The sequence below is a fragment of the Nerophis ophidion genome, linkage group LG22 (genome assembly GCF_033978795.1).
Source record: "Nerophis ophidion isolate RoL-2023_Sa linkage group LG22, RoL_Noph_v1.0, whole genome shotgun sequence".
Lineage (NCBI taxonomy): Eukaryota > Metazoa > Chordata > Actinopteri > Syngnathiformes > Syngnathidae > Nerophis > Nerophis ophidion.
The window spans coordinates 16332423-16357406 of NC_084632.1; the positions used below are offsets into that span (position 1 = coordinate 16332423).

The 24984-nt window shown below is 41.9% G+C and overlaps 1 protein-coding gene across 9 annotated transcripts in view; it reads right to left on the minus strand.

The window, feature by feature from the left end:
- The window catches only part of ptprsa (protein tyrosine phosphatase receptor type Sa), a 701781-nt gene that overhangs the window by 261425 nt on the left and 415372 nt on the right, over positions 1-24984 (minus strand). The window lies entirely within an intron of this gene.

Genomic DNA, 24984 nt, shown 5'->3' on the forward strand with positions numbered 1-24984 from the left:
ATAATGTGAGCTATATGGGATTCTCATTTTACCTTGGAATTGGGTTAAATCACAAAAAATGATTCCGGGCACAGCACCACTGCTCCCCTCACCTCCCAAGGGGTGAACAAGGGGGATGGGTCGAATGCAGAGGACCAATTTCACCACACCTAATGTGTGTGTTACAATCATTGGTAGTTTAACTTTGAAGTTAACAATGTGAATTAGTATCAAGCTGAAAAGGTGGAGGCTTACTTTACGTTCAGGTATACTTGCTTTGTTGGCATGGAAAATTGCAACATTACTCAGAGATTGTCTGAGTCTGCCCTGGGTGCTGCTTGAGTGCTCGTTTGCCCACCAAGTCTTTGAGACGGTGCATAGTCTGCAAGCGGACTGGACTTTACAGGCAACAAAGGCATCAAAATATGGTACCGTTGATTTTATGTGGATTGATACCCGGCAGTAACGAGATTCCGGTACCCATCCCTAGGAATAGTGACTCACATCGATCAGTGGTAGAAGAGTTAGATTAGAACATAGACAGTGGCCACAGAGAAAGTCATTCTTATAGGGAAACTAATAAAATAGACATTAACAATACAACTATATAAACATAAAATATCTTACAGCATATGCTAGCATGTGTAGTCAGCAATACTTGTCGTCAACCTGATTCCCATTGTTTTTGTATCCAGTACAAAAACAAACAAAGACAGGCATGTCCAGACATGAGAGGTCACTTCAGTTTAAAATGATTCAAATGAAAAAATAAATAAAACACATTTATTTAAGAGATGCGTTCTAATACCCCTCAGTAATAATCAGGTAACACAACAACCTTTTATGGATTTATACGATTCTCTTGAGGTTCATTTTCATGGATAAGGAAGCCTAACAAGGTAACCAACAGATGGACAACAAATTGGATGATATATAATGGTTTTTGGTGTATTATAAAGCTGATTTAAGACATGGGTCAAAACCGACCCGTTAACATAAGAGATGGTAACAGAGAGCTAACAGAAGAGGAAGGTTAAGGAGCACAGTCGGTATGTTGTAAAAAAAAAGGAAACTTTTACTGGGATTTTATTATAGAAACAAGTCTTGCCTTTCTTTTACTGTGAAACAGAAATTGGTGGAAACAACCTTTTTACCTGTTATTGACTATGGAGATGTGTTGTACTTGAAGGCTACTGCTGGTTGTCGCCTTACTCACCATTGTGTGTTATACTCAATGGTTAACTGGACGTCTTTATGTGTTCGACGCCTCAATCATTGGTATGTGTTCATCTACAAAACTATTATATGTTTCTCTCTATCTTTTCTATCTTGTCTTTTAACAAAGAAACAAGGAAGTCACAATCTTCGATCAATGAATGTTTTGCAATTTGTCGAAAAAGAAAGAACTGAACTGGGCAAGAAAGTATTTAGGTTTTCAGTACAGAAGGCTTGGAAAACAAAACCCTTGTTGCTTTAAATGAGTTTAAAACTTCTGTGAAAGGATTGCAGTCTACCTTGTCTGTATGCACATTTTTTTATGTGAGCAAGTTTTAATGTTGTAAATTTGATGTTTTATGCGTTGTTTACTGTTTTTAATGTAATCTTGTCGCTGCCCTCTTGGCCAGGTCTCCCTTGGAAAAGAGATCTTTGATCTCAATGGGATTTTACCTGGTTAAAGTTAAAGTTAAAGAACCAATGATTGTCTCACACACACACTAGGTGTGGCGAAATTATATAAAGGCTAAAAACAAAAAAAGCAGCAGTTCATCTTCTGTATTTTCAGCTTCAAAAAGGTAAGGTTGAAAATCCTCATTTGTCCAAAAATAGTCGTCTTTGTTGTCGGTTACCAAGGAGGGACACACTTTTGTTGCCGGAAGTTGGAAGTGTGCTACCATGGAAACGGAAATAAATGCGTTGAAGAGAGAACTTCAGGTAATCCTTAAAATGACCAGTGTTTATAAAATGAGGGTTTTGAAGTGGTTTTCGAGGGCTTTGAAGGCTACAACGGTGACTTTCATTAGTCACATCTTCAAAGCATTTTTGTGTGTTCTTGTCTCTCATAATGATTGTAAACAATAGAGGGAAAAAAAGTGCAGCTACCCTTTAAGGTAAAATAGCAAGTGTTGACAAAATAAACTGTGATCTATCTGTGTTTATAATAGTGTTGTCCGGATACCAATATTTTGGTACCGGTACCAAAATGATTTCGATATTTTCTGTACTTTTCTAAATAAAGGGGTCCTCAAAAAAATTGCATTATTGGCTTTATTTTAACAAAACATTTAAGGGTACATTAAACATGTGCTTCCTATTGCAATTTAATCCTTAAATAAAATAGAGAACATACCAGACAACTTGTCTTTTAGTAGTAAGTAAACAAACAAAGGCTCCTAATTAGTCTGCTGACTGACAAGTGGTAGAAAAATTAATTATTAATCTACTTGCTCATTTACTATTAATATCTGCTTACTTTCTCTTTTAACATGTTCTACCTACACTTGTGTTAAAATGTAATAATCACTTATTCTTCTGTTGTTTGATACTTTACATTAGTTTTGGATGATAGCACAAAGTTGGGTATCAATCCGATACCAAGTCGTTACCAGGGTTTCCCACACATTCATTTATTTGTGGCGGCCCGCCACGAAAAAATTAGGGGCGCCACAAATTAAAACAAATAAATAAATAAAATATATTGATTTTTTTTTTTTTTCGGCTTTTGACTCGCTTGACCGCTCATAAAAGCAATGGGACTCTTTCTGTGAATGGAGCTTGTAGTTACATATTATATAAATATGTAAATATTATATAAATATGTACATAAAGTATACATATTTATATGTAAACTTTATGTACATATTTACCACCGCCCGACCACACCACCACGAAAAGATGCCTGACCTGTGGGAAACTCTGCATTACAGGATCATACATTGGTCATATTTTAAGTCCTCATGTGTCCAGGGACATATTTCCTGAGTTTATAAACATAATATACATTTAGAAATAAACGAAAGATTGACGTGATCATAGTAGTATCGACTAGGTACGTGCCTGTACTTGGTATCATTACAGTGGATGCCAGGTGTAGGTCCACCAATGGTGTTTGTTTACATTGTGATGCCGGTGAACTACGGTGTGTAGTGAAGCATTTTTACCGATTCCTCATCCTGCAGGAATGATACTTACTGAAAATTACTTTATTTGTCGCCATGGAGACCAGGATTAGCAGTTTAGAAGCAGCTAAAACACGGCTGACGGCGGATGTACGTTAGCCGCTAGCTAGCCATGTCTTAAAGCACCTCTTCCTGAGGGCATTTCAGTGTTATAACTTCACCTTTATCGTTAGTTTTTAAGCCAAAACGCGTCTGTTCTCCCTTTTCTGTCAACACACTGTTTGTAAGTACTCTGTGATTGTGTGCCGCCGAACATGCTCGACTGTTCGTAAACCAGTAATGACTCGACGTGACGGCGACTCGGGCGCGGGACACGTACGTTTCAGAGGAGCTATGGTACCGAAAATTATTCATTAGTATCGCGGTACTATACTAATACTGGTATACCGTACAACCTTAGTTCATACATACAGGTATACATTTTTTGGATTATTTGCATGAGTTGTGTTACATTTGATAGCCTCAGTTTAAGTACATTTTAGCTAACCTAAGGGTTGGCCACCTGGCCATTTGGTTCTTTCAGCATCCTATTTGCAAGTTGAAATGTGCGCTTTTGAAAATATTACATCTTTAAAAACAATTTGTGAGGCTGTGGACGTCCAACTCGGAAGAGTTTTTCCTAGCCCTTATGTGGGCTCTGTACCGCGGATAGTCGTTGTGGCTTGTGCAGCCCATTGAGACACTTGTGATTTAGGGCTATATAAATAAACATTGATTGATTGATTGAAGTTTGGTAGGTGACGGAAAATGAATGAACAACAAAAAAGTAGCTTGGGGAGATATTTTCCCAACAAACAGTCATTTCCAAAGTGTCGTAATCTATTTGACGTACTTCTGTTTGTTGCATTAGTTTGTCGTAAAACTAAAAAAAAAAGATTATATGTTTATAAGCTGTGTTATGTTTTATAGCTCCAGGCTATTTTTCTCCGGTGGAAGAGGAGGCAAAACAGTTCTTGTGCTAGTAAAGGCTGCGGACCCCTGCGCTAACCCATAAATGTTTTATTATATAAATGATGACAAAATGACTGATCATCGATTGTAATATCAAATTGAGATTACGCAGTTTTTCATCCTGAGACAAAGGGTGCAAGTTGTGTCAGGCTCGCCTCTCACAGTTTGACTATGTTTTAGTTTTTTCCTCTGCATTTGTCTTTGTGTCCTCTGTGTGTGTAGTGTTTCCTGTCAGCGCTCTTATTTTGTTGGTTTCCTGTCTTTCTTCCTGAGTGCTGTATTCCCCCTCAGCTGTGGCTGATTGGCACCTGGCCACACCTGGTGTCAATCAGCCCGCTCCTATTTAGACCTGTCTTCCCATCCAGTCACTGCTGGATTATTGTCATGCCGATGTCGCTCCTGTCGCATCGTGTCGTATCTTGTCTTGTCTATGCAGCGTTGCGGTAAGCTATGTTTGATTGCGGTTTTTAGCTTACTGCCTTTTGTTCCCTGCTTCCAAGATTGTTTTTATATTACCTGTACGACTTCTGTTTCCTGCTCGATTCTTGCTAGCTTCCATGCTATGTTCCTTTTTGTTTTCTAGCTCCCATGCTAGCTCTTTTTGTTTGTTATCCACCCACGTGCGCGCTTTTTTTGTTTTTTTTGTAGTATTTTAAATTAAAAAACATGTTTCCTTATTCAATACCTGCCACATTCTCTGCATCTTAAGGTTCGTCAGGAACAAACCTTGACAAGTTGCACGTTTAGGCAAGATCCTCCCAGCCTCTTTTCACTGCTGCGAACATTCTCGAGAATGACAGTAGGATCATTTTTACAATCATTGTGGTACCCCTGCAGCTGATAATCTTGCATGATTGAGCAATTACTTCACTATTAAAGGATGAGAGACTGTAGTGTTCTCCTCGGTCATTGTCCTCCTTCTGCTGTCACGCTGGGACAATTAGTCCCGTGGGTCACAACGCCTGACCTCTACGGCAACTGGAGCCAAAGCAGTGACTCACTCTTAGATGATGAGAGCCGAGAGGGAAGTGCCCGGAGCTGCAATATGCATCAGGGAAAGCTCAAGGCCACATTACAATTCTTGTAAATGACTGACTAAGATGCTGGCCAGTGGCACGACATAGGTCATCGCTCATTTAAAGAGCCAGTGACTTCATGTCCACACTGGAGACATCATGGTACTTTTTACACCCAAGGAGCTTTAAATAGGGAGGGGAACTAAGGACGCTACGTTGAATCACAGCTGTATAATTAGACTGTAGTTTGGATATTCCACTGCACAGTAGCGACTAATCTTCACCTCAAATAATAATACAGTTTTAGAATTTGAAGGAAACATGAAAACCACAGGGGGAGAGCAATTGGTCACCTGTGTTTACTTATCTGCATGAGTTTATCAGCCACACTAAGGGCAATAATTGACTGAATGCAGCACCAACAAGTCACCTCAAATGTACTTGTAGGACAAAGAAATACTTGTTCCTATGGCATCACCTTAGCGCTGTCACGACTTGGACTATGGTGTGGTTGGTTTTCCCGTGGTGCAAAGCGATTGGACCGAACATGACGTGAAGGTAATGACATATATTCATTTTACTATAAACAGGAACAAACAAAAGGCGCTCTCACCGGAGGTTCAAAACTTGACCATGAAAACAAAAACTTGCACTAAGGCAAAACTATAGTCATAAAACAAAACTTGTAAACTATGGCGTGAATTAAAAAATTGTACTTGGACCGAGAAAAGAGTATGGTTCATCAACATGGATCACGAGGGTGGTAGAGGGTGATGTCGCCAGGCTGACTGCCTGGCAACTACAGGCTTAAATGCTGTGGTGATTAACAGGTGCATGAGTACAAATGAACCAGGTGTGTGACAAGACAGTTGAAAACTAATTGGTAGGCATGGTGACAAAAAAAACAAGAGTGCGCAAAAACAGGAACTAATGGAGTCAAAAACAAAACAGAACGAAACTAAACAGACATCAATCAATCAATGTTTACTTATATAGCCCTAAATCACTAGTATTTCAAAGGGCTGCACAAACCACAACACAAACCACAACGGCATCCTCGGTAGGCCCACATAACGGCAAGGAAAACTCACACCCAGTGGGACGTCGGTGACAATGATGACCCAGTGAGACGTCGGTGACAATAATGACTATGAGAACCTTGGAGAGGACGAAAGCAATGGATGTTGAGCAGGTCTAACATGATAATGTGAAAGTTCAATTCATAATGGATCCAACACAGCCGTGAGAGTCTAGTCCAAACCGGATCCAACACAGCAGCAAGAGTCCCGTTCACAGTGGAGCCAGCAGGAAACCATCCCAAGCAGAGGCGGACATGATCACAAAGACATGACAAGCACAGGCCTGGGCAAATTTAGAGAATAAAACTGTGTCTGGGGGCCGGTATATCTATTTTTTAAGTAAACTAACACAAAACCTCACAATAATGTCTGATTGAATGCTAAAAATCTTATGACAGACCGCCTTAAAAAACGGAATGGAATTTAAAATGTTTTTATAAACGATAAAACCCTGAATATTGAGAACATATGAAAGTCACACCCCCTCTCAATCGACATATTTTATAATCAAGCCACACCCATACTGCTTGGTGCCTCGTCTGACCTGCTGTGACGTAGATTACCATAGTAACGAGTAGGGTTGTACGGCATACGGGTATTAGTATAGTACAGAGATACTAATGAATCAGATTCATTACCATACCGCCTCTGAAAAGTAACCGGTCCGCCACACCCTAAGATTTTTTGTTAAAATAAAGCCAACAATGCAATTTTTTCTGGTCCCCTTTATTTAGAGAAGTACCAACACTTATCAAAATAATATTGGTATCAGGACAACACTAAAATATCATGCAAAAGCACAGATTCCAACCATGGAAATACTTTGTTTAGTTCAAGACTTACGGTCATTAGAAAACATCACTGCACATCATAATGGCAGCTACACTTTCCATCTTAAAGATATAAAAAAAAACATAGAAAACAAGACTGTAAAATACCCAAACAAAAATGTTCTTAAAGCCATTGCTCAACGTGCTAACACTGTGTAACCATTGTACACGGTAGACTTTCCAAGTAATGCAGCACAAAGGGCAGACCTAGCACATTTAGGTGAACTACTACTCAGTGGCCTAGTGCTTAGAGTGTCCGCCCTGAGATCGGTAGGTTGTCAGTTCAAACCGCGTTCGAGTTATACAAAAGACTATAAAAATGGGACCCATTACCTCCCTGCTTGGCACTCAGCATCAAGGGTTGGAATTGGGGGTTAAATCACCAACAATTATTCCCGGGCGCGGCACCGCTGCTGCCCACTGCTCCACTCATCTCCCAGGGAGTGAACAAGGGCATGGGTCAAATGCAGAGGACAAATTTCACCACACCTAGTGTGTGTGTGATAGTCATTGGTACTTTAACTTTAACATGCCTACGATCCAAAACTGTTTGCAGGGCACTTTGGCATTAAGAGAATCAGAAGTATGTCAAAAAGAAAAGCGCCTAAACGGTTCCCTTTAAGGTGTCGAGGAGTGGGAGTTTACACACGTACCACTGCACAGCCACAATAGCTGTCATACCTTATGCATGAATAGCTCGTGGAGCTGTGCCAAGTCAAGTAAGTAATATGAAGTTAATAATTGGCCTGCACAGAAAAGGAGAATGCGCCTGTTGCATTTGCTACTGAATAAATGATGTTTTTGACTTCTGTAAAGGCATTTCAAATTGTATACCATTAGTTCTTCATTAATACACTACCTATTTGGAACCGTGATCGCGGGGCACCTGCTGATTGGGCTGGGCATTGCTCTGGCGTATCGTCAAATTTGTAAGACGATGGCAGACAATCAAGGAGCCCAAAGGCTGTTCGTCGCAATAAAAGGTTTGGGCAGGGCTGTGGGAACACAGACTGTGGCAATTTCTGAACTAAATAGCAGGATGGATCACATCATGGAGAAGTTTGCTGGAAAGGAAGATTGAATTGGAATTTGAGACTAAAAACAGACAAGTCACTGTTTTTTCTGTTCGCAAAAAAACCAACATCCTAATCTACGATTTGACTTCCCCGAATGGCCCTGACGCTAGGACCAGGCTGTTCTGAAAAACACCCCCAAGAACACCTCAATGATGGACGCTTTGACCTCCCTCCCTTCTCAACGACACCTGGAGTCGAACTTTTTCAAATCGGCCTCAGTCTAAAAAAACATTACACCATCACACCCAAGACAATTGGGCACACACGCACACACCTCCCCTCCCCCACCCCACACCTTCACCACTGCTTGTTTTTCCCCCCTGGGGCCTTCAAGGGCCCCAACCCCCCCACCCTCCTCTGTGCGAGTTGTGGTTTAAATGTAACGTGTTTATTTGTGGGCTTCACGGTGGCAGAGGGGTTAGTGCGTCTGCCTCTCAATACGAAGGCCTGAGTAGTCCTGGGTTCAATCTCGGGCTCAGGATCTTTCTGTGTGGAGTTTGCATGTCCTCCCCGTGAATGCGTGGGTTCCCTCCGGGTACTCTGGCTTCCTCCCACCTCCAGAAACATGCACCTGGGGATAGGTTGATTGGCAACACTAAATTGGCCCTTTTGTGTGAATGTGAGTGTGAATGTTGTCTGTTTATCTGTGTTGGCCCTGTGATGAGATAGCGACTTGTCCAGGGTGTACGCCGCCTTCCGCCCGATTGTAGCTGAGATAGGCACCAGCGCCCCCCGCGACCCCAAAGGGAAAAAGCGGTAGAAAATGGATGGATGGATGGAGCTTATTTGTGCATTGCAAATGAATTTTTTTCCCTTGGACTCAGCCTGGACTCCCTCGCGGGGGTCCAGCCTTTGACTCATTTTTTTTTTCCTCTTCCCCTTCCCCAATATCACCTTTTTCCCACCTTTCTTCATGGCTGATCCGTTGGTGGTCCCGTCTTGTCTCCCGGTAACGTATGTATGTATGCCCTTAATGGGGCTGTGCCGAAAATGTACTTTTCAGTTGTTACATGCCTTGTGCATGTTAAGAACTGACAATAAATAATCTTGAATCTTGAATCCACTGACTTTGTGCCAGTGCCGACGTTTGCACAAGGACAGCACAACAACTGCACTGTGACTGAGTGGAGGAGAAAGCTATTTATTATGTATTCTTCTTGCAAGAATCGTCAAAAATAAAAGACATTCGGGAGACAAGAAGGCAGTCTCACAATGACGAACGATGAGGTTGCCTCCGACTGAAGCCGGCATCAGCCGAGCGTGATGAATATTTCACCGCTGGGTTCAAAGAAGTACAGGCATTTACACAGTTTTAGGCTGCAGTGCTGTATCCTCCCCATCGATTATTAATGATCACCCCTCTATAATCTTTTTATATTGAGTCAGCCCGAAGCTTAGAAAAGCAATTGCAAACCTACATTCGGCTTTGGAAAGTATGGGACAAGAGAGTGCAATATGTTTTCACAAAATCCCTCTTCTGTCTGTCATCAATGATCTATGTAAAACATGCCCTAATGGTGAGGCACTCTCATTCCCCTCTAGCTATGTCTGTCTACAGGATAAAGATTATTGCACCCCCCTGGCTTGTTCTCTGTGTGTACTATCTGATGTATTGGATACTTCTGAGGTCTATCTGTGCTTTGAGTCACATTACGCCAACCTCCGTGGTATGAAAATGGTAAATTGGAGTGGAGACGGGCTGCTGTTAAGACGCTGAAAACAGCCACTGAAGGAGGGGACTTGACACTAACAGAATTAGGCAAGTGACAGAGGGAATCAGTCGTAGTGAGCGAGCTACGGCCAAACAAAGGTGAGCAAACAAACACGTCTTTCAAAGCAGCAGTAAACAGGAAGCGGATTATTGCATTGTTGCAGCTGCTCCCATCTCATGCATTACCGACAGAATAAACGGCATGCGTGCGGGTTGCTTACATCCCCAGGAATAGTCAGATTGCATCTTTCCCCTCAAGCTACCAGGCATCGTCGATAAAGGAGGCCATGCAAAAATAAACAGATCACTCATGGAGGGAGTGCTACTTCGGGGTTATCCAGCCGGTGAAAGGCAAGAAGGAAGTCAATGACATGGGGTTGATGCTGTCCCCGAATTCCCACAGGCCCATTCCGCCATAATAGCGTCACGATTGCATTTCTTCTATGATGTGCACTTACTCCTCTCTGCGACGACGGATCTTCACAGGCCAAATAGAATCAATGAAAGTCCACTACTCCTCAATGACAAGTCGCTGTTTATTTTGCTCGGAGCAATTTTGACCACTTTGGCCGATATTTATCAGACTTCAGTGAAAATGCGGGGCCAACATGCTGAGCTTGTGCAAGTATTATTTCACTCAATTAAAATGGGTGAAATACTGTACATACATCCACTGTACAAACATACATATACTAGGGGTGTAACATACACAAAAATTTTGGTTCGGTACGTACCTCGGTTGAGAGGTCACGGTTCGGTTCATTTTCGGTACAGTATGAAAACAACAAAATATACATGTTTTGGTTATTTATTTACCAAATTTGTAAACAATGGCTTTATCCTTTTAAAATTGGGAACACTATAATAATTCTGCCCACGTTAATCAACATTAAACTGCCTTAAATTTTTGATCAGAATAAATAAAATGACATAACTTTTCTTCTACATATAAAAAGTGCAACATTAAACAGTTTCAAGTCAACTCATCATGCTTAATTTATTACAGCATTCGGGAAGTCTGTAGTGGATTTTTATTATGTGAATGTTATATTTTTATCAACATGTGATAGCAGGGACCCCGCCATTCAAAGCTTTACTGTCAGTAAAACACACACACACACACACACACACACACACACACACCGCAAAATGAGCTAACGTTACGATAAAAGCTAATTAGCCTTCACCTCAAGCCAGAACTGCGAGCGAGCTGAGCTGAAGTTTAAGTTTTTAGAAGATCAACGCCCTCATAGTGATGTTAGTAGTAGTTGACTGAGAGGTGTTTATTATCATTTGTGTAGAGTACGCTGCCTTATGCTCACCTGCGAAACACCTATGAAGTGAATGTGAAGTGAATTATATTTATATAGCGCTTTTCTCTAGTGACTCAAAGCGCTTTTAAATTGTGAAACCCAATATCTAAGTTACATTGAAACCAGTGTGGGTGGCACTGGGAGCAAGGGGGTAAAATGTCTTGCCCAAAGACACAACGGCAGTGACTAGGATGGCGGAAGCAGGAATCGAACCTGGAACCCTAAAGTTGCTGGCACGGCCACTCTACCAACCGAGCTATGCTGCCCCTGCTCGACGCTGAAGCATTTACTACATGCGCTCTGAATACGCACTGCTGATTGGCTGTTACCGCTATATATGTAACCAATCAGATGGTAGTGTGGGTGGGACAATGCTGGGTGCTGTGTAGGAGACAGAGGCAGAAGAAGCAAAGCAGCTTGTTAAGACTTAAGCTTAGAAACTCATTCAGCACACCCCCGTACCGAAACGGTTCAGTACAAATACACGTACCGTTACACGCCTAACACATACACGTACTGTACATATACAAGCACATATGCATACATACACTCATGCATATAATTAAGTTTCATCAAACGTATATTAACGTTGTTCCCCTTGAGAAAACTGGGTAACACATGGTACACTGACAAAGCTTAACCTATAATTACTATAACAATCTACAAGGTTAATACAGCTCGCTTCTCTTTCTTCCCCTCCATTGATCTGCTTTCTTTTGTTTTCCAAGTTATCATTACATATATGTATTGTTGCACTTGAAACAATTTTATTGTTGATAATGGAGATGATTATTGTTATTATTCAACATCAATAGTGCTAATTCTATTGGTACTTGGATTGCTCCATTTGTAGTGCAATAATGTTCATTGTAATTTCTGTGTTATTAATATTTATTTCACGACCCCGAAAGGGACAAGCGGTAAAAAATGGATGGATGGATAGATAACTGCTTCTTGCTATTACTTTTCCTATTATATTTGTACATATCATATTTGCCGATGCTGTTCTGTTGGTGTTATTGTTGTGTTTGTTGTTGTTGCTGTTGTCTCTCTGTGTTATCCCTCTCTTATGTCCCCGTAATTTCCCACTCTGTCTCCCTTTTTTTTTCTCTGTTTTTATTCCCTTCTGGTCCAGTCAGGCTGCGCCAAACAATAATATAAAAACATTTAATAAAGTCAGATACAAATAAAGCAACAAATGTATACCACATTACATTTTTGCAAAGTAAATCTGTACAGCAAATATGATTTGCCTGAGTAGCGGGGCAAGACAAAAAAACATTTTAAAAGTCAACTCATTGAACACATCGGCTTTTAACATTGATATCTCCAAAACCTTTTTTGAAATCACTTCTATAATGAAACCGATCATCCGAAGTCGCCAAACCCTCAAATTGTATCTTTCCAGCTACCCTTGTCCCTTGACTCCGTCTCTCTATCTCAACCCAAGTGGTCGAGAGACAGCAACCCCACAAAGCCTGGGTTATGTTTGTGGTTACTTCCCGAGGCATAGGATGAATTTTTCCGTGTTTATGTCACCAAGTGATTGCTCATGTGTGTGGGGTTCAGTTGAAGTTCAGCTGGTTCTCTTTAATGTATAAGGATTGTGATCGCAGAGCATTCAATCATTCACAACTGCACTGTTCAGTTTGTCTTAGAATAAGTTTTGCCTCTCATCCGAACAGGCTTCATCAGTTCATGCTCATAGACTTAGGTTGGTCAGATTGTATCTCGGTGCAGGAGCCAGATCCCCAACTATTTATCCTTTAACAAGAGAAGGGTGTGCACAGGCAATAGAAGTTTCACTCAACTGTTAAAATGCAAAGGAGCCAACAGCAGTCATTAAAACAGAATTGCTCCTGGTTGGTATTGAAGTTCAGTATTGTGTGGCAAAACGATAACTATAAAATTTATAAAATATTTTGTTGGACTGGAATCAACCACGTTAGCTACCATGAATTGATTAATGTGGACCCCGACTTAAAGAAGTTGAAAAACTTATTCGGGTGTTACCATTTAGTGGTCAATTGTACGGAATATGTACTGTACTGTGGAATCTACTAATAAAAGTTTCAATCAATCAATCAAGCATTCCATTTAGTTGTGCGAAAGACACAAAAGGGGACACCTTGAAACTGGAAAAATCTAATCTAGACTAGATCTGACGAATTTCAGTCTAGTTAAGATGAACAGTCCAGTTGCAGAAAATTGAATGCCCTAACATTACAATGACTTGGATGAATGACAACATCCTTTTAGATTTAAGGAGAGTGGTTGGAGACCTGCTCCATGTACTAAGTGCCTTGGCATAACTGTAGTTGTCATTTGACGCTCTATGAATACATTGAAACAAAATTAAATGTACATGGTACAAACCCTGTTTCCAAATGAGTTGGGAAATTGTGCTAGATGTAAATATAAACGGAATACAATGATTTGCAAAGACAACATATTTGATGTTCAAACTGATGAACATGATTTATTTTTTTTGCAAATCATCATTAACTTTAGAATCTGATGCCAGTAACACGTGACAAAGAAGTTGGGAAAGGTGGCAATAAATACTGATAAAGTTGAGATCTGCTCATCAAACACTTATATGGAACGACCCACAGGTGTGCAAGCTAATTGGGAACAGGTGGGTGCCATGATTGGGTATAAAAGCAGCTTCCATGAAATGCTAAGTAATTCACAAACAAGGATGGGGCGAGGGTCACCAATTTGTTAGCAAATTGTTGAACAGTTTTAGAACAACATTTCTCAACGTGCTATTGCAAGGAATTTAGGGATTTTACCAGCTACGGTCCGTAAGATCATCAAAAAGTTCAGAGAATCTGGAGAAATCACTGCACGTGAGCGATGATATTACGGACTTTTGATCCCTCAGGTGGTACTGCAACAAAAACCGACATCAGTGTGTAAAGAATATCACCACATGGGCTCAGGAACACTTCATAAAACCACTGTCAGTAACTACAGTTGGTCGCTACATCTGTGAGTGCAATTTAAAACTCTATTATGCAAAACCAAACCCATGTATCAACAATATCTTGAAACGCAGCCGGCTTGGCTGGGCCCGAGCTCACCAAAGATGGACTGATGCAAAGTGGAAAAGTGTTCTGTGGTCTGACGAGTCCACATTTCAAAGTATATTTGGACATAGAGGACATGGTGTCCTCCAGAACAAAGAGGAAAATAACCATTCGGATTGTTATAGGCGCAAAGTTCAAAAGCCAGCATCTGTGATGGTATGGGGGTGCATTAGTGCCCAAGGCATGGGTAACTTACACATCTGTGAAGTCACCATTAATGCTGAAAGGTCCATACAGGTTTTGGAGCAACATATGTTGTCATCCAAGCAACGTTATCATGGACGCCCCTGCTCATTTCAGCAAGACAAGTGTTACAACAGCGTGGCTTCGTAAAAAAAAGAGTGCGGGTACTTTCCTGGCCCGCCTACAGTCCAGACCTGTCTCCCATTGAAAATGTGTGGCACATTATGAAGCGTAAAATACGACCCCGGACTGTTGAACGACTGAAGCTCTACATAAAACAAGAATGGGAAAGAATTCCACTTTCAAAGCTTCAACAATTAGTTTCCTCAGTTCCCAAACGTTTATTGAGTGTGGTTAAAAGAAAAGGTGATGTTACACAGTGGTGAACATGTCCTTTCCCAACTACTTTGGCACGTGTTGCAGCCATGAAATTCTAAGTTAATTATTATTTGCAAAAAAAAAAAATGAAGTTCATGAGTTTGAACATCAAATATCTTGTCTTTGTAGTGCATTCAATTGAATATGGGTTGAAAAGGATTTGCAAATCATTGTATTCCGTTTATATTTACATCTAACACAATTTCCCAACTCATATGGAAACGGGGTTTGTACAAAGAACAGTGAAGTTAGCTGGCAGGCGGTGCTTTTGATGCCCAAGCAACATCTTAGTTATACATTCTAAACATCCTGGCCTGTGTTTCATTTTGCTCGTTAGTCTATATTTTGCTTGAGTGCCATCATTATCCGTGACGCTTTTTAATTTCATTTTACCATTTAATATCATTCCCCAAGTGACAGGTGTAAAGCCTTTAATCAGCCTCGGAATAGTTGAGCCGGTGCCCGTCTGATAATCTGCAAATTCATGCCTGCTGTTGCATTCGGCTTGCTATCACGGTCAGTGTAGCCCGCTTAAAAGGTCTGGCCTTTAGACTCATTTAACTTTCCTGACTAATCCTCTTCCCTTAAAATGGGACAAAAATTGGCATGGTTGTATTTTCTGGGCAAAAGTCTTTCAATTTAGATATTTCCTTACCCTGTTTGGTGTGTGGTGACTTAAAGCTGGGTGTTGTCTAGCAAAGATGGTTGTAGTAAAATAGATAGTATTTTACGTCATGTTCGTCCTTCGTTTTCGAAGATGACCAGGTGACTTCACGTTGATTTGTGTGTGCGAAGATGGCTGATGAGGCCAATCCTTGCACGGAATGACCGGCTGCAGTGAGGGCAGGTTTAGGCTGGGGGGTGGCTGGCTGAGAGGGAGGAACAGTCTCTGGTCTTGCGGAGCTGTCGCTTCTGTTCGGCTTCATGGATCCGTTTTTCCTCGAAGTCTGCTACACCATGCCAGACTGCAGAGCGCCAGTTTGAACGGTGTTGGGCAACGGCTTCCCAGGTCTCTGGGTCCAGACCACAGCCCTTGAGACTGGTTTTTAGGGTGTCCTTAAAGCGTTTCCGCTGTCCGCCGCGTGAGCGCTTTCCATGGTGCAGTTCACCGTACAGAAACATTTTTGGTAGGCGTTTGTTTGACATACGGTACACATGGCCAGCCCAACTCAGTTGGGAACGCTTGAGGATGGCATAGATCGTGGGTGTCAAACTCTGGCCCGCGGGCCAAATTTGGTCCGCCGTGTAATTTCATTTGGCCCTTGACGCAATATCAAATTAACATTAGGGCTGGCCCGCCGCTGTAACGCCGCATTCACTACTAATACTCATAGTCGTCAAACATCCCGATTTTCCCGGGAGACTCCCAAAGTTCAGTGCCCCTCCCGAATTTCTCCCGATTTCCACCCGGACAATAATATTGGGGGCGGGCCATAAAAGCACGGCCTTTGGCGTTCTCTACATGTCGCCACGTCCGCTTTTCGTCCATACAAACAGCATCATGGCCCACTCACATAATATATGCGGCTCATACACACACACACACAAGTGTATGCAAGGCATATTTGGTCAACAGCCATACAGGTCACACTGAGGGTGGCCGTAAAAACAACTTTAACACTGTCTGCTACACCATACGCCACACTGTGAACCCACATCAAACAAGAATGACAAACACATTTCGGGAGAACATCCGCACCGTAACAGAACATAAACACAAGATAAACACAACCGAACAAATACCCAGAACCCCTTGCATCACTAACTCTTTCGGGATGCCACAATATACACCCCCGCTACCATCAAAACCCCGCCCCAACTCAAACCCGCCGCCGAAAAGAGGCATTTAATTTGTATTTTTATTTTATTTGCTATGCCATTGATATTTTTGAATTATTATTATTTAAAACAGGATTTTGCATGTCACTATAAAGTTATATAAGCCTTGCTTGGTCAATATTCAATGCAAAACTTGTTTGGGTCCCTATTAAACGATTAATTTGTTCAACCACGGCCCGCGGCTTCGTTCAGTTTTAAATTTTGGCCCACTATGTATTTGAGTTTGACACCCCTGGCATAGATGCTCTCCTTCTCAGCCCTGTGTATGACCTCAGTGTCTGGGATCTTGTCCGGCCACCTGATATTGAGCAGCTTCCTGAGGGATCTCATGTGGAAGGCGTTAAGTTGTTTAGCATGCCGGCTGTATACAGTCCAGGTCTCACAGGCATACAGCAGGGCAGGTAGGACAACAGGACGATAGAACTTGAGTTTTGTCCGTAGGCTGAGCCCTCTGCGCTCCCAGACAAAACTGCGGAGTCCGCCGAATGCAGCCCTTCTATGCACTATCCTATGCGTGACTTCCTCGTCGATGTTGCCCATGCGTGTCAAGGTGCTACCCAGGTAGACAAACTTTTCAGCAGCTTTGAGGTCCTCACCATTCACGCAGACGATGGGATGATGGGACAAAAATTGGCATGGTTGTATTTTCTGGGCAAAAGTGTTTTAATTCAGATATTTCCTTACCCCGTTTGGTGTTTAGTGACTTAAAGCTTGGTGTTGTCTAGCAAAGATGGTTATAGTAAAATAGTTAGTATTTTACGTAGATATGCAGGTAAAGACGTTATGTTGGTATCGAGCATTGTTGCGAACATTACCCAGAAAAAGTACAGTGGAACATCCGATTTTTAAAAACTCCTCAATGTCCGAACTTTTCAAATGATGAACAACAGACCGTTTCATCCACCCAGTGTGTACCCAGCAGCTAGCAATTGTGGACAGCCATTGTGGGTGGGCAAGGTTCCCTCTAAAGCAGTGGTCTCAAACACGCGACCCACGGGCCAATTGCAGCCCGTGAAACGTTATATTGCGGCCCGCACCTTGGTATGACAATTTAATGTTAGTGCGGCCCGCGAGTTTTACATGAATGGCGCTTAACAGCGTCATACTTGCCAACACTCCCAATTTTTCCCAGGAGAGTCCCGAATTTCAGGGCAACCATTTTTCAAATTTCTGTCGATTTTCACCCAATCAAAAATGTTCAGGGGGTGCCGTAATGACACTGCCTTTAGTGCCTGTACAACAGAGGTCTCAAACACGCGGACCGCTAGACATTACTTTGCGGCCCGCCCCTTAATATGATAATTTGATGTTGGTGCGGACCGCGAGCTTTACATAAATGGTGCTTAACAGCTTCATACTTGTATACCCAGGATTTTCCGTCATACTTGTACACCTTCGATTTTTCCGGCCTCCCAATTCTCACTGCCTCTCCAGGGGTAATCTTTCTCCCGAATTTCACCATAACAATAATTTTAAGGGGGCAGCGTGTCAACCCGGCCACATGTTGTATTTAGCTTCAGTAGAAGCAGTAAGCGACTGCAAGACATAGTTGATCAACAGCCACACAGGTCACACAGAGAGTGGCCGTATAAACAACTTTAACACTGTTACAAATATGTGCCACACTGTGAACCCACACCAAACAAGAATGAGAAACAAATTTTGGGAGAACATCAGCACCGTAACACACCAGAAAAATACCCAGAATCCAATGCAGCCCTAATTCTTCAGGGCTACAATAGGGGGCGGGGTTGGGAGGGGGCGGGGGTGTATATTGTAGCCCGGAAGAGTTAGGGCTGCATGGGATTCTGGGTATTGGTTATGTTATGTTTATGTTGTGTTACGGTGCGGATGTTCTCCCAAAATGTGTTTGTCAATCTTGTTTGGTGTGGGTTCACAGTGTGGCACATATTTGTAACAGTGATAAAGTTGTTTATACGGTGACCCTCAGTGTGACCTGTATGGCTGTTGATCAACTATGTCTTGCAATAACTTCCGTGGGTCTGCAGAAGCCTCATACCACATGTGACTCAGCCGGCACACTGTTAGTATGGTAGAAAAGCGGACGAGACGGCAGGTTGCAGAAGACGCTAAAGGCAGTGCCATCACGGCACGCCCTTAATATTGTTGTCCGGGTGAAAACCGGGAGAACGACTGCCCCGGGAGATTGTCGGGAGGGGCACTGATGTTCGTGTGTTTCCCGGAAAGATTGCGAAAGAGGTAAGCTAGGGCGGGGAAGACATTCAAAGAAGGTGAATTCATTAAAAAGTGCATGTTTGATTTTTTTAAGGAATATTTTCTTGCGGCGAAGCCTCACCCAGTTTCTGCATCCAGTGGCCCTCAGGTAAATTGAGATTGAGACCCCTGCTGTACAAACAGCGTGCCAGCCTAGTCACAAGTATCGTCGCAGAATGATGACTCGTACGATGACGCATGTTTGTGACGTTATTGGTTGGAGGGGACATATTAGCCCAGCACCACACACGGCTAAAAGTGCTCTCTTTTCATCGTGCAATTACACAGTAATTTGGACATCTGTGTTGCTGAATCTTTTGCAATTTGTTCAATTAATAATGGAGAAGTCAGAGTATAAAGATGGAGGTGGGAAGCTTTAGCCTTTAGCCACACAAACACACGGTGTTTCCTTCTTTAAATTTCCCAGAGGTGAAGCTTTACTATGGATCAGAGCGGTCAAGCGAACATGGTTCCCGACCACTCGTCAACCGGCAGGTTTCGGTGAGAAAATTGTGGTAAAAAGTCGCCTCTTACCGGAGATCAGCGGAGCTTGCGCCGTCCATGCAGCTGCCGTGACTTCTCTCGGACACTGGCGTCAAAACACCCATGGAAACACCCCTCCGACTATCAGGTACTATTTAACTCACTAAAACAATGGAAAGATAAGGCATTTCCCAGAATTATCCAAGTAAATGTGTCTAAAAACATCTGATTCGCTCCCAATCCATACAGATTTTTTTTTTTTTACTTTATTTATTTATTTATTTTTTCTAGTTCTTCACTATCAATATCCTCATCCACTAATCTTTCATCCTCGCTCAAATTAATGGGGAAATTGTCGTTTTCTCGGTCCGAATAGCTCTTGATGCTGGAGGCTCACATTATAAACAATGTGAGGATGTGAAGAGCCCTCACCCTTGGGACATCATCGTCTGCTACTTCCGGTACAGGCAAGGTTTTTTTATTAGTGACCAAAAGTTGCGAACTTTATCGTGGATGTTCTCTACTAAATCCTTTCAGCAAAAATATGGCAATATCGCGAAACGATCAAGTATGACACATAGAATGGACCTGCTATCCCCGTTTAAATAAGAAAATCTCATTTCAGTAGGCCTTTACGTTGAACAAAATGTAATCTTAGAAGGGGGTACAAATCTCAAATTATTCCGCAGCCGTACCCCCACCCTGGCATTCAACATACAACTCATAAAAAAAAAGTATATTTTCATTGTCAGTGTGCCGAATTACGTTTATTAGAAAATAATACAAGGGAAATGACTGCTGTAATTGGATTATCATAACAAAACATTTAACTTGTTATGTCAGCTTTGAGACAGGAGTGACGTGTCGTGGCAACGTTGTGCACGTCTGATGTTGTTCACATGTTGTCCGAGCAATGCTCAGGGAGCTTGTGCGTTTGCTCAGACACATGCAAAATTACAGAGAACATTGGTCCCTGGGGCTCATTCACTCAGCACAGCAATGCTGTCGTTAACTGAGTGGTGTACTTTTTAAATGTTTTTTCAGACGTTTTATAGCATTTATTTAGCATTGCTATCACATTATGAGTTAAAAAAAAAAAGTAATGTGCAGTTTGAAACATGCAAGTCGTGTCCACAGCCTTGTCGACCCTACCTCCGCCCTTTCCCCCTCCCTTTTGCTACAAACCAAGGTAAAGTGAATTTATTTTGTATTTCTAAATATTTAATTGACCTGGCTTTTAAAGGCCTACTGAACCCACTACTACCGACCACGCAGTCTGATAGTTTGTATATCAATGATGAAATATTAACATTGCAACACATGCCGATACAGCCTTTTTAGTTAACTAAATTGCAATTTTTGATTTCCCGGTAAGTGTCGTGTTGAAAACGTCGCGCTATGATGACGCTCGCGTTTGACGTCTCGGGTTGTAGCGGACATTATTTTCCAGCCCGATCCAAGCTATAAGTAGTCTGCTTTAATCGCATAATTACACAGTATTCTGGACATCTGTGTTGCTGAATATTTTGCAATTTGTTCAATTAATAATGGAGACGTCAAAGTAGAAAGATGGAGGTGGGAAGCTTTTAGCTTTTAGCCACAAAAACACAGCTGGTCTTTCCTTGTTTAAAATTCCCGAAGATGAAGCTTTACTATGGGTCAGAGCGGTCAAGCGAACATGGATCCCGACTACATGTCAACAGTCAGTTTTCGGTGAGAAAATGGTGGTAATAAGTCGCCTCTTACCGTCCTGCTGCAGCTGCCGTGACTTCCCTCAGAGACTCTCGCGTCAACACACCCCTCCGACTTTCAGGTACTATTTAATCTCACTAAAACACTAGGAGATAAGAGATTTTCCAGACGTATCCTAGTAAATGTGTCTAACAACATCTGAATCGCTCCCACTGCAATCGCCTTTTTTTCTCTTTTTTTCTAGTCTTTCACTCTAAATTTCCTCATCCACGAATCTTTCATCCTCGCTCAAATTAATGGGGAAATCGTCGCTTTCTCAGTCCGAATTGCACTTGCTGCTGGTGGCTATGATTCTAAACAATGTGAGGATGTGAGAAGCCCTACAACCCGTGACGTCACGCTCACATCGTCTGCTACTTCCGGTACAGGCAAGGCTTTTTTATTAGCGACCAAAAGTTGCAAACTTTATCGTCGATGTTCTCTACTAAATCCTTTCAGCAAAAATATGGCAATATCGTGAAATGATCAAGTATGACACATAGAATGGACCTGCTATCCCCGTTTAAATAAGAACATCTCATTTCAGTAGGCCTTTAAAGTTGAGGAATTTTGTGATTTAAAACTGAGTGCACTACAGAGATAGTAGTGACAGTGTGGGTGTGTGTCGGCAGGGCCGCTGCCTCCGAGGAGGACAGGTTAGCTAGTTGTTGTTTTGGTTTTGTTATTACCTAGAAAGTTGATCCATCACCTTGTTGCCCTGTTTGTTTGATATACAGTCTTGGATAGCTTTATATTGTTTTCAAAATGTACAAACCCCGTTTCCATATGAGTTGGGAAATTGTGTTAGATAAAAATATAAACGGAATACAATGATTTGCAAATTATTTTTAACCCATATTCAGTTGAATATGCTACGAAGACAATATATTTGATGTTCAAACTAATAAACATTTTTTATTTTTTTTGCAAATCATTAACTTTAGAATTTGATGCCAGCAACACGTGACAAAGAAGTTGGTAAAGGTGGCAATAAATACTGATAAAGTTGAGGAATTCTCATCAAACACTTATTTGGAACACCCCACAGGTGTGCAGGCTAATTGGGAACAGGTGTGTGCCATGTTTGGGTAAAAAAGCAGCTTCTATGAAATGCTAAGTAATTCACAAACAATGATGGGGCGAGGGTCACCAATTTGTAAACAAATTGTCGAACAGTTTTAGAACAACATTTCTCAACGAGCTATTGCACGGTATTTAGGGGTTTTACCATCTACGGTCCATAAAATCATCGAAGGGTTCAGAGAATCTCGAAAAAAACTCCACGTCAGCGATTATATTACGGACTGTTGATCCCTCAGGTGGTACTGCATCAAAAACAGACATCAGTGTGTAAAGGATATCACCACATGGGCTCAGGAACACTTCATAAAACCACTGTCAGTAACTACAGTTGGCCCGACCTCATCTAAGATGGACTGATGCAAAGTGGAAAGGTGTTCTGTGGTCTGATGAGTCCACATTTCAAATTATATTTGGAAGCTGTGGACATGGTCTCCTCCGGAACAAAGAGGAAAATAACCATCCGGATTGTTATAGGCGCAAAGTTCAAAAGCCAGCATCAGTGATGGTATGGGGGTGTATTAGTGGCCAAGGCATGGGTAACTTACACATCTGTGAAGGCACCATTAATGCTGAATGGTCCATACCGGTTTTGGAGCAACATATGCTGCCATCCAAGCAACGTTAACATGGAGGCTCCTGCTTATTTCAGCAAGACAAAGCCAAGCCACGTGTTACAACAGCGTGGTTTCATAGTAAAAGAGTGCGAGTTCTTTCCTGGCCCGCCTGCAGTTCAGACCTGTCTACCATCGAAAATGTGCGGCGCATTATGAAGCGTAAAATACGACAGCGGAGAACCCGGACTGTTGAACGACTGAAGCTCTACATAAAAAAAGAATTGGAAAGAATTCCACTTTGAAAGCTTCAATAATTAGTTTCCTCATTTCCCAAACGTTTATTGAGTGTTGTTAAAAGAAAAGGTGATGTAACACAGTGGTGAACATGCCCTTTCCCAACTACTTTGGCACGTGTTGCAGCCATGTAAGTCTAAGTTAATTATTATTTGCAAAAAAATAATAAAGTTTATGAGTTTGAACATCAAATATCTTGTCTTTGTAGTGCATTCAACTGAATATGGGTTGAAAAGGATTTGCAAATCATTGTATTCTGTTTGTATTTACATCTAACACAATTTCCCAACTCATATGGAAATGGGGTTTGTACACATCTTTACTAAAATATGGACTTTTGTCAAAGCTGAAACCAATTATTCATGTTTATATTGTTTCTTTTGGAGACATTTGTTTCACTATACAAACTTTTCTATTTACGGACCCTGTTTAAGAACCAGTACGCAAATCGAGGTCCCACTGTAATAATCTTAATGCACGTGTCATTCATTTCAGACCTCAATACTGGTGATAAAGTCCCTTCAACGCCTCTCCTTCTGAGCGGTTGGGCAATACCTGATGATTGGCCGCTGTCGCGAATGCTTTGGGGAGCTCCACCCTCCCCCACAACTACTACTCATATTATGATATTCACTTACTGGAATTATTTAATTCTATCAGAGGCATAATCAGTTTAACTGATTACCCTGTGCCTCAGCATAGAGACACAGGGTTTACGCAGATATGAGCATGAATATTGCAAAAGGGACGGTTAGGAGATTGACAATGACGCTGCAAGGCAGAAAGTGAGAGACATTTTGGCAGCTCTTAGCGATGTGCTTTGACAGTTTTTGTTGGGAAAAGGCTCAAGCGCCAAATGTATATTTTACGATGTTTGTACTCACTGATCAAAGCATTTTTGAATGACGGTATCCTGCTTCCTGACTGGTTTCCCTTTTGAATTGCTTGCGAGATACCGAAAAGATGACAAGGGAAAAGAGGCACAAAGATAGATAGCGGGGATAGTGGAGAATGGTAACACTGGGGAAATCTAATCATAGATACACTAGCCCCATCACCGCTCACCCTCTCTAGATAGCCATCCCAGCTAAATGACGGTTGTTACACAGCCAACCCTCCAACCTTCCTCACTTTGCACCGTTCCGAAAGGGATATGTTGCATCGGCACTCTTGACATTGCAAGGGTATCATTTACAGTACATCCAGATAGCCACAAAAATACAAATACGGACTGTTACCAAAAGAGCTGGGTAATACGCTGAACTGTCCCTGGATTTGTCAAAATGGCTGTTTTATATTGTAATTAGTCCAACATATAATGGATGGATAGATTACTATGTAAGGATTGTCTTCTCAGAGTAAACGTTGAACAGGAAAGTGAAATCCTTAACAAAAGCTGACATCTCATTGGCAGCCCTTGAGCATATTCTGTTCGAAGGCTTTATTTGAAAAGCTGTCATCACCTTGAGCTAAACGGCCAATTAGAACGCTTGTCGGGCAAAAAGATGGATGATTGCTGTTGATATTAAGAACAAACGAGATCCAAAAGATTTAAAGAGAGAATTGGATGGAAAATATGACAAAAATGTTTTAGGTTGAGGTTGACAGCAAACTGTCATCATTTCCTGTCCGCAGAAGTGAACTATTAGGAAACAACATGCAAAATATGCCTTTCGCAAACCCGCCCTAAGATCACTAGGTTGCGAGTTCAAACCCCAACCGCGTCATACCAAAGACTATAAAAAACGGGACCCATTAACTCCCTGCTTGGCCGTACCGATCTCACGATCCACTCTTCACTCACTCGTGAACAAGACTCCGAGGTACTTGCCATCTCCTCACCAACCTTTTCCGGGCGAGAACCATAGACTTGGACATGGAGGTGCTGATTCCCATCCCAGTCGCTTCACACTTGGCTGCGAACCAATCCAGTGAGAGCTGAAGATCCTGGCCAGATGAAGCCATCAGGACCAAAATGCAG